At 41.3% G+C, this 7,453-nt stretch overlaps 1 long non-coding RNA gene across 1 annotated transcript; it reads left to right on the forward strand.

Moving 5' to 3' along the window:
* The first annotated feature begins 330 nt into the window (after positions 1-330).
* LOC147124684 (uncharacterized) lies at positions 331-6,394 on the forward strand. The gene is made up of 2 exons (XR_015078826.1): positions 331-741; positions 944-6,394. It is a non-coding gene; the product is annotated as an uncharacterized LOC147124684 (long non-coding RNA).
* The last annotated feature ends 1,059 nt before the right edge of the window (positions 6,395-7,453 follow it).

The raw sequence follows: 7,453 nt of genomic DNA on the forward strand, positions 1-7,453 counted from the left end.
GCAATGTTCTCTGTGAAATGCTTTCACTAAAATTGAAAAACTCCATAGATATATTCTTCCTGTGATGTAATGCAAAGCGACAATGGCAACACAAGGCAGATGTAAACTTTGATGGTAATATGTGAATGGTGAGGAAATCTACATGATATAAGGGGTTAATTTCAAGTGCTTGCTGGGTAAAAGTTTTCAGACTTGACACTGGGCAAGTGTCGATGTGTAACTAGAGCTATTGCACGTACTCGAACTACAGCCAAGAACAGATGCCTGCCCACCTAATGAGAATGTAGAAGTGGAATAATGAGTTTCTTTGATGTACCAATGACCTGATAACTTGTGACCGAAAGCAAAGCTTGCCTCCCTTATATATGATTAAAGAGGACCTCCGGTTACACGATTCATGCCCTGTTATAGATTAACGGTTGACTTATGTGTCCAGGATCCTTCTGTCAATATGTTATTTCTACCTGATGATTAATCTAAAATGTATCCTGATAGAGGAACAAAGGGATTTCAATCAAACTTGTTTGTTACACTGTATAAATATAGAACGTTTACACTGTATCATTGGAATAGTAGCCTCACCCCTTGAGTGGAGGTACTGATTCCCCTTGCAAGAGAAGTTAAATAAAAGGCCTGTCCGTCTGACGAATCCAAGTGTGTATTGAGTCATTACCCAGAGCTAAGAAGTAAGGCACTTCTACAATTTGGAGGTCCCACCGAGATGGCTTGCTGTACCAATTGGTGAGTTAACAGACGCCGAGTACGTTGCTCGGTTGGGAAAATCCCATCGGCCGAAGGTGGTGTTTTGCCACATTTTTGGGACTTTCCCTGCCATAAGCATAGCTGCGCACAGTCTGTTTATTCCATTGGACAGCACTGCCATCGGGTAATTGACTCACAAGGTTCGGGGGTTAAACTGCCGTTGTGACTGCTTCCCTTTCAGAAACGGAACAGAGGACCAGCCATGAGGCGCTGACGCCCCGCGAACAGGATCGTGCAGAAAAGGACTGTAGGAAGCGCTGAAATAAAGGTACCAGAGAGAGAAGGTTAAGTCAGGAATTTGATTAACTAAGGAGCTAGCGATTTATTGGAAATTGAACTAGCAAGGTTCCAGCTTGCTGAGAGAGAAGGTTAAGTCAGGAATTTGATTAACTAAGGAGCTAGCGATTTACTGGAAATTGAACTAGCAAGGTTCCAGCTTGAAGTTAGCTGGGACAAATTGAAGGCCCTTTTTGCTAAAGATTTGGCTAAAGGGAGTAGGGTAGAAGGAGAGAAGAGCTTGAAGTTAGCTGGGACAAATTGAAGGCCCTTTTTGCTAAAGATTTGGCTAAAGGGAATAGGGTAAAAAAAAAAGAGAGAAGAGTGGGCGGATGTCTGAAACACAGTGTCAATGTTTAATGTTTATGAGAGTGAGTATTTAACTACTTGTTATTATCAATCAACTTTGCAGCTTTGTCCAGTAAGGCTGCATAGGTTGGGGATTTAGTAACACTTTGGTTGTTGTTTAACAAGTGTATTGTTTATTGTTTATTGTTATATGTATTAATGTTTAGTCATGTCTGATCTGTAGGGGCGTCCCACGCAGATCATAGAGTGTTACGGAATTGTTGTATGTTTTAACTAAAATATTTAAGCTGAAAAAAAAACTGCAGAAGGGGTTGGAAAAGACCCAAGCCGGGGAAGTGAGTCCCGCGGCGGAATGTATGGTTGAGAAAATAGTGATGTCTTTTACATGATCCACTAAGCTATTGTGGATTCAGTATTTTCCCCAGTTAGAAATACCTTCCACGAGGGTTGAGAACCCTCGAGTTTTATACGTATGTATAGTTTATTAATCTGATCTGTAGGGGCGTACAACGCAGATCATGGATTGTCACGGGAGTTTAGATTGTTTTATGTGAACCATTTAAGCTGCTAAAATGAGTGCTAGCGCCAGTAAGCCACCCGAGAAAGGCACGCCAGCAGCCTTTATGTTAAAGAACTGGTCAATCATCCATTGATCACCTACCAAATTGGTCCAAATGGACTGTAAATAAGACTAGACCCTTTCCCTCAGATAGTCATTTAACATAGAAAGAATTACTTGCCTCGAGAAATGTTTAACGGACAAGAGAGAAATAGAGAACAGCCAGATAAAAAGACTGCCTCTATGTTTGTTGAGTCAGAAAAAAAAAATTACCCTGAAGAAACACCTTTCTCCTCTATTATGGTAGGATAACAAGGTAACTATAGAAGGATGAATAGAGGGGAATATAGAGGAAGACGTGGTAGAGTAAGAGGGTATGGACGATCTGGTAATTGTTACAATTGCGGACAACCCGGACATTGGGCAAACCAATGCCCTGTGAAAAATCGTCAGAACAAAACCTCCAATAATGGACCTCCGTTAGAGAATAAAGGTCCTAATTTCACTGTCCATAACCCTTTTTCGGACCAGTCAGGAGGTTACCCTACAAACGGACAGGGATTTAGGAGAAATAGAGATCAGAATTACTGACTGACACCAGCAGCCCCAGGCGCCACAGACCACCAAATGCCCATTGTTTCTTTAAATTCACACAGCGAACTTGAAATTAAAATGCAAATAGCTGGGAGACCTATGTCATTTTAGTAGATACAGGAGCAACCTTTTCGGTGTTAGGGAAAGGATATTCTGAAGGAATGCCTATTAATGGGAAAAAGACCCCGATAGCTGGATTGGCTGGAATACTACAACGCTTGAATCAATCGACTCCCCTCACAGTAAAAGTAGAAGAATTTGAGGAAGAACACTCCTTTCTGTTATCAGGAGATGTCTCTATGAATTTATGTGGAAGAGACTTGCTGTGCAAAATGAATGCTACAATCATTTGCTCCCCATCAGGAGTAACGGTAGAAATCCAAGTAGATAAGGCATATGCGTACCCAGTAACAGAAATAAAACACCCTGTTCATTACGCATGGGAAATTGCCGACCCAAGTTTGAGTCCCAAACTTGTCAGTCTGTTAAGAGCGTGGGGATTCGTTACAAGCTCCATAAAACAATACCAGGAATCCCTGAAACTAGGGAAATGGCATTCAAAATTGCACTGCACAGCCTGCTATGACAAAACAGGACAAGATTTAAAATACCTCCTAACTATTAGACTGCACAGCCCTATAAAGTTACAATTAATCCAGCTGCACCATTACCCAAAAGGTCACAGTATCCATTGTCAGAGAAAGCAGAAAAAAGGAATTGAGCCAGTGATGGAATCATTGTTAAAACAGGGAGTTAACGCCGGATAGAATAAAGGTTGTTTGCAACACATCGTTGCCAAAAACTAAAAGAGAAATGAAGCATTTTCTAGGAATGACTGGTTATTGTAGACAATGAATACATGAGCATGACAAATTTGGCTTTTACTAGCTATTCAAAGACGTAAACAGATTGCAATTATTAAGTGCCAAGCGCACACGGGGCATTTGGACAAGGTTGCGCTTGGAAACGCTGCTGCAGATAGCGCTGCTAAGTCAGTAGCTATATCAAGTACTGAACGACAAGTTTCAGCCTTCCCTGTTAGTGAAAAGCCAGAGATACCGCAGCCCCCGTCCTTAGATGATGTGCTGACCCATCAAGATAGGGCCAGTTCTGATGAAGTAAAGGAATGGGTTGTTAATCATTGTTTTAAAAACACTGACGGCTTATGGGTTCATCATGACGGCCGCATGGTGGCACCCAAATCATTACTATCACCAATTGCCCGATGTGTTCATAAATTCACCCATGCGGGCAAAGGGGGGATGGCGGACTATATCCTCAAGACCTGGTATGCACCAGGAATCTCAAAGTTGGCAAAACAAATATGTGAAAATTGTACTATCTGCCAGACCATAAATGCAGGGAAAATAAAGAAGGTACAGCCCGCATCCCACCCAAACCCCATGGGCCCTTTTGTACACTTACAAATGGATTTTATTGAATTACCTGTATGTATGAGCTTTAAATATATATTAGTTATTATTGATATGTTTTCAAGATGGATTGAAGCGTTTCCTTGTAGAAAGAATGACGCTACTACTGTTGCTAAATGTTTATTGAAGGACATTGTACCTCGCTTTGGGATACCAGCAAAACTGTCAAGTGACAATGGGTCCCATTTTACGGGAACAGTGATTAAGGAACTATGCAAAGCTTTACAGATTAACCAGCACCTTCATTGTAGTTATCATCCACAGTCGGCTGGACTAGTGGAAAGATATAACGGGATGCTGAAAAACAAGCTTGCAAAACTGTGTAAAGAAACTGGACTTAAATGGGTTGATTTGTTACCCATAGCTTTAATGACAATGCGGTCTGCTACCAACAGAACTACAGGATTGTCGCCTCACGAGATCGTCATGGGAAGACCACAAAGATTGCCCTTTTCGGCACCTTTAACAGCTAAACAAATGGACATTCATAAAATGTTGGAAGATATGTTGAGTTATTGCATTGCACTAACCAAATGCATTTCTAGTTTCCATCAACAGGTGAAGGAAGCCCAGGTCGATCCCGCTGAAGGAAAGTGCCATACTTTCGAGCCAGGAGATAACGTCTACATAAAAATCTTCAAGTGAAAGAATGGCCTTCAACCCAGATTTGAGGGACCCTTCCAAGTACTCCTGACCACAAACACCGCTGTAAAAGTAAAGGAGCGACCAACATGGATACTCGTGTCCCATTGTAAGAAGGCATCAGTTGAAGACGATACACTGCCAAGATGAACTGGATTTGGACTCTAATAAGACTGTTCCCTTTGTTAACGATAATTGAAACTGCCATATTGATTTATCAGATCCCCTGAAGGGCAAACCATGCATAGAAGAATGTGTACTTTTAAACAGTGATTTCTTTTATATTATATGCTATAACGAGACTATGAAGGTTCAGCTTCAGGATCACACTATGCAGGTACCCCCGTATCAACCCCTGAGTCTTAGGATTAGGCAGGATAAGATAGTAGAAGAAGATAGATGGAGTAAGTGCAAATGTAACTACACTTTGACTAAAACTACTACTAAACCACCGGGCGCAGTCGAATGGCCCTATTGGGGACGGTGGAACCTGTCCACAGTACAAAAAAATCTGGAAAGGAGAACAAGGAATAGGAATGATGCACCAGATATGGAACAAATTTGAAGCCTATAATAACACCTATTTCATCTGTGGGCATAGAGCATACCCCTGGTTACCACAAAATTGGACTGGGTCATGTTATTTGGGATATGTAGTGCCTTATATCTTTGGATAGACACCCTGGGACACGAGCAAAACGAACCATTACAGAAACTGAAAGGTTCTTTGCTATAGCATTTCCCTGGTATGGAACAGGGAAGTTAGCAAGAGAATCTATAAACATGGCAGCAGTGTTGGAACAAATAGCCAATGATACTGCTGATGCTCTTAGTGATGTAAACGCAGAAATGGTGGTTTTGCGCACTGTTGCTTTACAAAACCGCATGGCTCTGGACTATTTGTTGGCAAAAGAAGGGGGCACATGTGCAATCATAAAAACCGAATGTTGCACTTATATCCCAGATAGCTCAGAAAATATCACCAATCTGGTAAACCACATAAAGAAGGCCGTAGAGAAACTACGTCAACCTGAACCATGGTCAATGTGGGATTGGATTTCAGGATGGGGAGGAGCATTAGGAAAGCAGATTTTGGAAGCTTTTATCGCAATTGTGATGATAATAATTTTAATTAGTTTTGTTTAAAATTATTGTGTACAAAAGTCCTTTCCTTATTAGCGTCAACTCCTCCAGTACCAATGATGTCTGAATATGAGGATATTAAGGGTGAGACCTTTGATGTAGAGTTTCTTAAACTTAGCGAGATAGATTGTCCTTAGAAAGGACAAAAGGGGGGAATGAGGAAATCTACATGATATAAGGGGTTAATTTCAAGTGCTTGCTGGGTAAAAGTTTTCAGACTTGACACTGGGCAAGTGTTGATGTGTAACTAGAGCTATTGCACGTACTCGAACTACAGCCAAGAACAGATGCCTGCCCACCTAATGAGAATGTAGAAGTGGAATAATGAGTTTCTTTGATGTACCAATGACCTGATAACTTGTGACCGAAAGCAAAGCTTGCCTCCCTTATATATGATTAAAGAGGACCTCCGGTTACACGATTCATGCCCTGTTATAGATTAACGGTTGACTTATGTGTCCAGGATCCTTCTGTCAATATGTTATTTCTACCTGATGATTAATCTAAAATGTATCCTGATAGAGGAACAAAGGGATTTCAATCAAACTTGTTTGTTACACTGTATAAATATAGAACGTTTACACTGTATCATTGGAATAGTAGCCTCACCCCTTGAGTGGAGGTACTGATTCCCCTTGCAAGAGAAGTTAAATAAAAGGCCTGTCCGTCTGACGAATCCAAGTGTGTATTGAGTCATTACCCAGAGCTAAGAAGTAAGGCACTTCTACAATGGGGAAGGTCAAAGGCAGGAAGGCAGAAAAAAATCTATTATAAAAGATGTTGTGGAGTGGGTTCATTGAATAACATGCTGCTGGGATTCAGATGACTGTTACATATCTTACAAGCCTCCCAATCTGTCTACAAGGATGACGGATAACCTGTGCAGGTTCCCAACTCCTGATATTGCAGTTAAACTGTCTGGAGCAGTGAAGTTGATAGATTTTCTTGAAACATCTTAGTTGAGAGTTGGCACAGTTGATCTGCAATCCTCCCAGAGGACTTGTAGGCTACACCATCATTATTTAAGATACTACCCTAATTCGCCAACTGTGCCACACCCTTGAAACACATTTATAACAACCTACTTTCTACATTCTCATACAAGAAATAATAAGGTCTCACTGCACAAGCTGCCTTGAGATTGATTTTTTCCCCCTCCCTTCGAGGAACGTGATCACAGATGTCCTTATGCAACTTTTGGACCAAAATTCACGAAAAAGTAAAGCCCAAATTCAAAATGCCTATCGAGTGAGTCACTCGCTGACATCACCTGTAACCGGCTCTCCCTTAATTGGCCTGTTCTAGATGCATCACTAGCATAATGGTGTCTCCTGAATGCTGTATAAAGAGTTGAACAGACTTTAGATTAAAACTCATTCTCTTTCATAAATGTCTCATCATTGAACCCACAAAGAAATCAATACAACCAGTTTAATAGATCTGCTGGCAGATTATAGAGGAGATCTAGCAGAGACTGGGAGTGATTTTGCCAATGGGGGCGCATTGGAGGCGGGACTCCCACTTGTTGGGAAAATAGCGTGAGTTGGCCATGATGGAGGCAGGACTAAAACCCAACAAGTGGGAGTCCCGCCTCCAATGCGCCCCCATTGGCAAACTCACTCCCAGTCTCTGCTAGATCTCCTCTATAATCTGCCAGCAGATCTATTAAACTGGTTGTATTGATTTCTTTGTGGGTTCAATGATGAGACATTTATGAAAGAGAATGAGTTTTAAT

The sequence above is a fragment of the Somniosus microcephalus genome, chromosome 1 (genome assembly GCF_052327205.1).
Source record: "Somniosus microcephalus isolate GS21.2 chromosome 1, FLI_Smic_1.0, whole genome shotgun sequence".
NCBI lineage: Eukaryota > Metazoa > Chordata > Chondrichthyes > Squaliformes > Somniosidae > Somniosus > Somniosus microcephalus.